The following is a 10,129-nucleotide window of genomic DNA, read 5'->3' on the forward strand; positions in this document are numbered from 1 at the left end:
GCTGACAAAGATAAGACTCACAAAAAGGATTTTAAAACAAAAAAACAACTTTTTTGAAAACTTACCTACGTACTGAACCACATATTCAGTGAGACATCAGATGTGGAAATGTCTTCATTTTAATGTGAGGAAAAAAAAGTCAAGAACCTCTCGTCTATTTAACTAGATAATGTGGCTGTAACTTTCCTGACGGCAGGTGACTACAGCAGTAAAATCATTAACTGCACCCTTAGAGGATTTTCCATGTCTTCATTCAACCTGTGCTTCATGACACGTGGAAAATTAATGAATGGAGCTCGACATGTAACTGGATATTTTTCTTTTCAGGAAACACAATGACGGGAGCGCTGCCCTAAACCTTACCTGTGTCTCCAGCAAAGCTCTCCGCTCTGCAAAGCTTCCGTACAAAAAACCGTGTGACGCTTTAACAGACAGTTCGACTTCACGTGTGTCCGTGTATTTCCTGAATACTGCTGTGAACCATCTGACTTCAACTCCAGGAATAAATCGGGACATCAAAACACTGCTTCACCGTCCACCAATGTTTGAATTGTCCTCTAGCTTCCGGTGGTGTCATTTGATCAGCAATACATGGGGTGGTGGGGGTGACCTAAAATTTTCATAAATACACTGGACACAATTTAAGGAGGTGACCTGGTACCCAAAGAAACTTGTCACATGGCCAAAGTATTGCCGCTGATACTCCCTCGCCATGTAAGTGATACTCATCTTTACCTCCCTAAGTAATCATGCATTTGGTACTAGCTCTCTTTCTCATGTTGAGTACCACTGTAAAGACTTTGTGTCAAAGACATCCAGTTGTCAACTTGGGTCAAAAGTTAGAGTCCAAGTCTCACAACTGTGCAGTAAGAAAGGAAGCACCAGGAATCCCAAAAACGTGGACCTTCCTTCTCCTGCAAATACAACCCCTGGCAAAAATTATGGAATCACCGGCCTCGGAGGATGTTCATTCAGTTGTTTAATTTTGTAGAAAAAAAGCAGATCACAGACATGACACAAAACTAAAGTCATTTCAAATGACAACTTTCTGGCTTTAAGAAACACTATAAGAAATCATGAAAAAAAGATTGTGGCAGTCAGTAACGGTTACTTTTTTAGACCAAGCAGAGGAAAAAAATATGGAATCACTCAATTCTGAGGAAAAAATTATGGAATCACCCTGTAAATTTGCATCCCACAAATTAGCACCTGCATCAAATCAGATCTGCTCATTGACATTGACCCTATGCCATGACATTGACCCTATGTGTCTTTTTGCAAGGAATGTTTTTGCAGTTTTTGCTCTATGGCAAGATGCATTATCTTCTTGAAAAATGATTTCATCATCCCCAAACATCCTTTCAATTGTCCAAAATATCAACATAAACTTGTGCATTTATTGATGATGTAATGACAGCCATCTCCCCAGTGCCTTTACCTAACATGCAGCCCCATATCATCAATGACTGTGGAAATTTACATGTTCTCTTCAGGTAGTCATCTTTATAAATTTCATTGGAACGGCACCAAACAAAAGTTCCAGCATCATCACCTTGCCCAATGCAGATTCGAGATTCATCACTGAATATGACTTTCATCCAGTCATCCACAGTCCACGATTGTTTTTCCTTAGCCCATTGTAACCTTGTTTTTTTTTTCTGTTTAGGTGTTAATGATGGCTTTCGTTTAGTTTTTCTGTATGTAAATCCCATTTCCTTTAGGCGGTTTCTTACAGTTCGGTCACAGACGTTGACTCCAGTTTCCTCCCATTCGTTCCTCATTTGTTTTGTTGTACATTTTTCGATTTTTGAGACATATTGCTTTAGGTTTTCTGTCTTGACGCTTTGATGTCTTCCTTGGTCTACCAGTATGTTTGCCTTTAACAACCTTCCCGTGTTGTTTGTATTTGGTCCAGAGTTTAGACACAACTGACTGTGAACAACCAACATCTTTTGCAACATTGCGTGATGATTTACTCTCTTTTAAGAGTTTGATAATCCTCTCCTTTGTTTCAATTGACATCTCTCATGTTGGAGCCATGATTCATGTCAGTCCACTTGGTGCAACAGCTCTCCAAGGTGTGATCACTCCTTTTTAGATGCAGACTAACGAGCAGATCTGATTTGATGCAGGTGTTAGTTTTGGGGATGAAAATTTACAGGGTGATTCCATAATTTTTTCCTCAGAATTGAGTGATTCCATATTTTTTTCCTCTGCTTGGTCTAAAAAAGTAACCGTTACTGCCGCCGGTGATTCCATAATTTTTGCCAGGGGTTGTATATCTGCATGGCCAAACACACACATTCAAAGATTTCTTCACTCCTTAAGCTCTTCCCGCCAACTCTTGATCTCAAATGCTGAGACTTTGGAGATGGTATTTCCCACTCAGAATTCACCAGCCTTGATGAAAAGGACTTTTAACATTTTGACTGCAAAATACATTCAAAATTTCTTTGTGACATCATAAGAGATGAAGGTTTAAGTTTAGCTCATGACTCCTAAAGCTAGCAGATTGTTACTTTGCTGGTGCCTACCCTGTCATGAAGACATAAATAGGTTTTTTAGATATTCTGTGAACAATCTGTAGATTGTGACCTGGTTCTGATCCGAACTGCCTACATTCAGGACAATCTGACTCCTTAAAGCACATTCACTGGATAGCCACAGGATAAAAGTGTGGAAAATTATTATTATTTATTTGTTTATTTAGCACAAAATAAAACTCATACAAAAATAATGTATAAAAATCAAACTCTAAAAGAGAGAGGAAAAAATACAATATGAGTAATATGCAAGGGAGTGGTGGAAGCCAAACCCGCTCCCGAACAAAACAAACATAGCAACAGTATACAACAGTATTGCACCATTTTATCCAGATTATTGTAAATACTCCTGCAAGATCTTTGCTTTTAGTCCACTTTTATATCTATATAAAGTGATAGATGGATTTACATAATGTACATTATCATTCCAAGATTTAACACCATGACATCTGATGTGATGCTGATAACGAGTCGCTCTATGCAAAGGTAAATGCAAATGTGCAGCCTGTCTGGTCGGATAATTATGAATATGATTGTTATACACAAAATAATATTTGATAGAGGAAGGCCACTTAATATCATAGAGAGCTCTGAAAACAAAAGTACAGGTCAGGAAAATATTTATGTGGAAAATATTTAAGAGCTGCAATTTAAAGAGCAGATGTGCACTTGGAGCACAAGGTTTCAAATGAGTAGCTATACAAACAATTTTTTTCTGTAGAAGAAATATTTTTATATAAGTTGCAAAGGTGCTTCCCCATACAATATTACAATAACTTAAATATGGATAAACTAAACTATAATATAATGTTAAAAGACATTTGTGATGTACTAAATGTCTTATTTTCCTTATGATTCCTACTGACTTGGTTATTTATTACAAACATGTTTCCAAGACAGTTTCTCATCTATCCACACACCCAGAAAACATGTAGATGAGACCCTTGATATTATTTCATTATCGATGCAAATTTTAATTAGACCATGATTAGTTTTTTGCCATCAAATAACATAAAATTAGACTTTTTTTATATTCAATGATAATCTATTGGCTTTGAACCAGATTGAATAATTCAAAATATCGTAATTTAAAATACTGGCCAAACTATCTATATCTTTGCTGGGAATAAAAAAAAATAAGTATCATCAGCAAACAACAAAGGGAATGTAGTAGTAGAAACAGATGCAAAATCATTAATATATATTGTAAACAATAACGGCCCCAAAATTGAACCTTGAGGTACTCCACATTCTATAGAATTGATATCTGAATTAGACTAGCTAGAACTTTATTAATCCCTTGAGAAGACTCCCTCAGGGAAATTGAGGTCCCAGCAGCATTGTATAGCAGCACAAAGGGTAAGAAGCACACAGAGTATCAAAAGTGAAAGAAAAAAACAATTTATAAATACATATAAATACCAGAAATACTGCTTGTTACTGGCTACTACTAACCCTTTCCTTCCCATCCTCGGTCTTCCTGTTAATATAAAATAAGTACTATTATAAAAAATAATGAAGGATAACAGCGTGAGTACACTTTTTATCTTTTAAATAATTACACCAAACCCTTACTGTACTGTATAAACTGGATTAGAGTGGCATCTAATTTTAGCCAGAATCTCTCTTGGCATTGGTGAATAGTGTCATAGATAACGACAGGCCAAGGGATATTAATTATGAGACCACATCTTTTATATTGTAAATATTTCTGACATACAAATAGATATCAAAAGGTTTTTATATCCACGACATTGCCACCTAAATACATACATTTTGAATTATGCATGAAAGTACACAATCCAATAAAAGTATAGCTATATTATTTAAAGAATATAAATGGGAAAACCAAGAACAGAAATGTTGTCTGGAGTAGTGAGTCAAGCCGTCTCTGCACGGCGTCACAATAACTGTTTATAAAATGCAACATATTTCTTGCAAAGAACGACAAACACGACAGACTTTGGGTGGAATACGATGGCTTGCAAGTAATTTTTTGGGATACAGTCAGATCAGTGACACAATTTTCCTGCTTTCGCCCAAACACCACCACAACGGGTTGAACATGAAACAATTAAGATGTCCTTCAAGTGTAGACTTTCGTTGTTAATTCAAACTGTTTTTAACAAAAAAGTCATATGATCGATTTGGGAATTACAGCCATTTTTATACACAACCCTACATTTTCGGAGGTCATAAGTACTTGGGCAAACGAAACATCAGGATTGTTGTTAACACAAATCATCATGCTTAAAGCCGGTTTTCTTTTCAGTCATCTCTGTTCTACTCCACCATGAAGCTGTGTAAATCATGATGTAACAGACAGACGTTGCCCTACGCACAGTTGCCACAGCCACAGAAGCCTATACCTTCATACTTGTCTGGGTGTCTTGGTACTTTCCCTCACTGATGTCCTTCTTCCATCGTCACTCAGTTTTTGAGACAAATTTGCCACAGAATATAATAGTTCTTAATGATTGATGTCAATCAGGTGTTCGGTGAAGTTAGCATCTTTGTCTGCATCACCATTGTCGGCATCAAGAGAATGAAGTTCTACGTCTTTAGGGTCCTGGTGCATCTTGTCATACTGTGTGGTTGTGAGACTTGGACACTAAACAGTAACATAACTCAACAACTTGATGTCTTTGGTACTACATTAGGTCTCTTAGGAGGATTCTTGGGTATTGCTGAAATTTTTATGCAAAATAAATGGTTACTTAGGAAGAATCAGGTGCTTGGTATCTATTGCATGGTGATGGAGCGTCAGCTAAGGCACTTTGGATATGTGGTGTTTCTTTGTGCAAGATCTAGTGTGTAGGTGCCTCAGGACTCCAGCAGCTGGACAAGACCGAGGAGACGCCAACATTTAACCTGGCTGCTGCAAATGGATGGACTACTTTTGTGCCTTTGTGTGATTCAGGTTAGGTCTGGGAGCATGGACTGGCAACCACCAAGTTTTCAGTCTGTCACAAACTTACTTGTTATCTCACACATGCTATGATGCTTTCTTATTAATAACATTAGTTTGCTTTTACGGGCTCGACTTTATAATTTACAGCCTTTTGCAATGTATTACAACCATTAATTCTTTATATTGCACCTTTCACAGACAGAAGCTCACACGGGGCTTCACAGTTGTGATTAAATAAAATTCAAGGTTAAAAAAATGGCAAGCAGTTAAAAAAAAAAAAAAAAAAAAAATGATATCACTGTACAAAAGCAGCTCAAGCAATACCTTTTTTGTTTGTTTTGTTTAGTATTTTTTTTAAATAATAAAAAAAGATGCTCCAAAAGCTATTGTGAAAATACTGTAAATGTCTTCAGCGTCACTCATTCCAGAGTGCTGGTGCTACATCTTGATACCTGCTGTCTTTCAAGGTCTTAGAGGGTAGAATTATGGAATTGTCCTATAATTTCTGACCGGAGAACCTGAGTGGGTTTTTAGAGTGGATGTAGTAAGAGATGTACATGATTTTATACCAAGCAAGACTCTGTACATTAGTATCAATGATATTAGGAAACCAAAGAAAAGATAACATTTGACTACTACAGGTTATTCTCTTGGATATATGCAGTTCCAAAATGATTTTTGATTGGTTGTTTTTCATTAGAATTCAACTGCAGGAACCTTCCAGTCTCATACTTGATGGCACCAAAGCATTTGTGGAGCATACTGATCAGAAATGGCTCATCACAGGTGACATGCATAGTGAAATGGAACAGATTCTAAGAGAGATTCCTGTGGAGCTCCACAGAGCAATAACAAACAAGTTGATGGTATTCAATGATTTATTTTAATTGGAAGCTTGACTGGTAATTACAGTAGATATGGATAAGTTAAAAACAACTAATCCTACAATTGGACCCTGTGGAACACCACATATCAAAACAATGCTTTTAAAAAAAAGATACAGCAATGTCCTTTCTGAGAGCAATATTTGTAGTAATTATAAACTGACTGTAATAATGTTACATGTAAAGAAACTGCATTTATATTTCACTGCTGTCAAAACATTTGATGGTAATGCCTCACATGCATACAGCAATATCGTACAAGACACTCACTAAATACAGGGAGCAACACCAGGATTTAGGACCTCATCCAAGGGAGCTGAGTGATTTTTCCAGTTTGACGGGGATTTGAACAAGGGATTTTCTGGTCCACCAAACCCACCAATTTAACCACTTGACCATCACCTCACCCACCCAAACAACATTCACTAACTACATCTATATGAATAAGTCCAATCTAAGTGGAATACAGTCAGAATGGAATCACTCTGATCAGTGAGTCCACAGGCATCGTTTTCATGGCTGTAATAAACACGATCAGACAGATCACCTCTTTATACGTATGTGCTGCTCAAACAACAGGATTGGCTCTTCTGGCATGAACACAAAGCAGCCCTTGTTGTTCCACCATTGCAATTTAGCAATTTTCAACAACAGGTCAATATTATGGTATTTTAGCTGATCAAACTGCAGCAGCAGAGAGATTAGATTTTAATAAAGTGGGCAGCAGAATCACACAACGTTGTGTGGTTTTCACTTCCACTGTTCTCTCCCTTGGACTGGATTCTGCAAAAGAGGTCTGGTGGTTCATGCACATTACAGAACAACTCCTCAGTCTATTTGTCATCAATAACACATGAAGATTGTTGGGGAAAGTGTAGTGACACGGACCCACAACAGGGGGCGCAAATGAACGGTCAATAGATGAGCCAAAAGGTAACAATTTAATGTTGTGAATGTGCACAACGATGATACAGACAATCACAGCAGTCAATACCACCAGTGCTGGGGCTTGAAGGGTTAAATCCCCACTCAGGATTGTAACTGGGAGTCGTGTTGAAAGATGTGTATGACCCACGTGAATGTTTTGACCCCCCCTCAGCCCAGTCTCTAAGGGCGGGCGTTTGTGTTTTGACCGTTTGGGGCAGACTCTCTGCTGATGCTCACTCGAGCCGCAGACAAAGCATTCCCCGCGGATCAGCCTCCTCTGTCTGAATGTGGCCCTGCTCGTGTCCCTAGCATCGTCAGCAGGGGGAGCTGTAGCCACACGGAGCGCTGTGGCTGTGGAGCGTGGGGAAGACGGCTCTCTTTCGGACCCGGGAGGAAGAGGGACGGCTTGTGCCTGACCACGCCCTTCGCCTCGCTCCCGTCGGCATTCTTCTAACTGATTGTCCAATCGTATAACCAAATCGATAAGCTCAGCCAAATCCCGCGGTTCCTCCTTAGCCACCAGGTGCTCCTTCAGGACCGACAACAGTTCGTTTATGAAGGCGGCGCGGAGCACAGTCATATTCCAGCCGGATCTCGCAGCCGTGATGCGGAAGTCGACTGCATATTCGGCTGCGCTCCGGCGCCCCTGTCTCATTGACAGCAGCACGGTAGACGCGGTTTCGCCTCTGTTGGGGTGATCAAAAACAGTTCTGAGCTCCCTCACAAACCCAGTATAAGAGGCAAGGAGCCGTGAACCTTGTTCCCAAAGCGCTGTAGCCCAAGCGCGTGCCTTACCTCGAAGCAAATTAATCACGTAAGCCACCTTACTGTCGTCAGACGCGTACATCACGGGACGCTGTGCAAAGACGAACGAACACTGCATAAGAAAGTCCGCGCACGTCTCCACACAACCTCCGTACGGCTCTGGGGGGCTTATGTATGCTTCAGGGGATGGTGGGGGGGGTCATTGAATGACCAGTGGAATGTCTGTATTCGGCACCGGGTCGGCAGGAGGAGGAGCTGCAGCAGCGCCCTGAGCGCGTGCTTCCACCTGCGTGGTGAGAGCCTCCATCCTGCGATTAAGGATGATGTTGTGCTCGGTCATCAGGTCCATCCGAGCGGTAAAGGCGGTGAGGATGTGCTGCAACTCACCAATCACGCCTCCAGCCGACGCCTGTGCACCCTGCTCTTCCATTGGCTGTCCAACAGATGGTTGACGCCCCTCGGGATCCATGACGTTGGCCGAGATATCCTGTTGGGGAAAGTGTAGTGACACGGACCCACAACAGGGGGCACAAATGAACGGTCAATAGATGAGCCAAAAGGTAACAATTTAATGTTGTGAATGTGCACAACGATGATACAGACAATCACAGAATCTGACAGCAGTCAATACATCAAGGTGACGTGTGGGCAGGCTCGAGGATAGAAGACGTCTGTCCTGATAAGAGCTGGAACCACACGATTTCCACCGCCACAGAACCCGGAGAATACTGGAGCCGCCAAGTCCCGAATTCCCAGGTGATCACCGTCCCCGACTGTCGGATCTGGTACTGCTGGCGAAGAGCACAAACAGTGAGATGTGGGTGTGTGCACACCCAGTAACAAAAACAGTCAGAAGGTGGAAAGTCACCTCCACCTCTAATCACACACACGTGCAGCTCCTGTCAACCACTTATCTGGTAGGGGTGTGAAGCGAAGCCGTCGCTGATCACACCAAACGCCAATCCCACAGATAAGGCAACACCACAGGAAAACGGCTGCAAAGAAGTTCAGACTATTAGTCAGCATTAAATACAGCAGAGAATATTACCTTCACAGGTAGATGATATCTCGGCAGCGAGGTGGAGATGACATCCGGCTTTTATGGAGTGATGAAATGATGGGTGACAGCTGTCATGAGTTGATGTGTGACAGCTGTCACTCCCGGTTGTGTCCGTGGCGGCAGCGCCCTCTCGTGCCTGAAGCCCGCACTTCAGGCAGGGCGCCCTCTGGTGGTGGGCCAGCAGTACCTTATCTTCTGGCGGCCCACACAACAGAAGATGTTTGTAAAACTTATACAAAAAATGTCTGTAGTCGCTTCACTCAGAAGAAAATGTCTGGACTTTTAAGGTGTTTAGTCGTCTGAAAAGTCCTCAGTTTGGGTCTATGGTACTATGCAAGTGGTGAGGATTTGCTTATTGGCTGTTTACATAGTTAATAGGTGCTAATATTTTCCTATTTAACAGAAACACCATTGTCAATCTGATTGGATTTCTGATTAGATTCGCATAATTCATTATGAGAGGAGCGTTCACATACACAATATCATCTAGCATCTCTTCACCTCCATCCAGTACCTGTTTCGCCTCCTCCAAGAATTTAACACAACCACTTTTAGCTTCTACCATCTCTTCCTTTGTTCAGCCTTCACTCTCTCCGTCTTATTCTAGTGCAACTGTGTCTTTGCACAGTGCTGTCAATCAGATTATTATTATATCCCTACATATTTAAAATACACAGGCTTGTATAAACCAGTGGAATTATCCTAAACCCATCTGAACACAGTTGCTTGAACTTCTGAGTTGACAATATTTGTGGAAGAGAGTGGGCTTATTGCCATCGGATGATCTGGTAATGAGGATCTGGATTGTAAAATTCCACATGGTTTATCTGTTGGAAATCAGGTTTCCCTTGACACCTGTCTGCTGGGTGACAGTTAATCCTGCAGCAGATGATATTGTCTGCGTTGACACGGAGGGATTATATCGGTGCTCTTTCAGAGAGTGGAACTTTGTTGTTATTTTTGCTATCTTCATGCAATCCGAACTTTGTTGTTATTTTTGCTATCTTCATGCAATCCAAACCTGGATGCACTCAGTAAT

The sequence above is a fragment of the Thalassophryne amazonica genome, chromosome 20 (genome assembly GCF_902500255.1).
Source record: "Thalassophryne amazonica chromosome 20, fThaAma1.1, whole genome shotgun sequence".
In the NCBI taxonomy this organism is placed as follows: Eukaryota; Metazoa; Chordata; class Actinopteri; order Batrachoidiformes; family Batrachoididae; genus Thalassophryne; species Thalassophryne amazonica.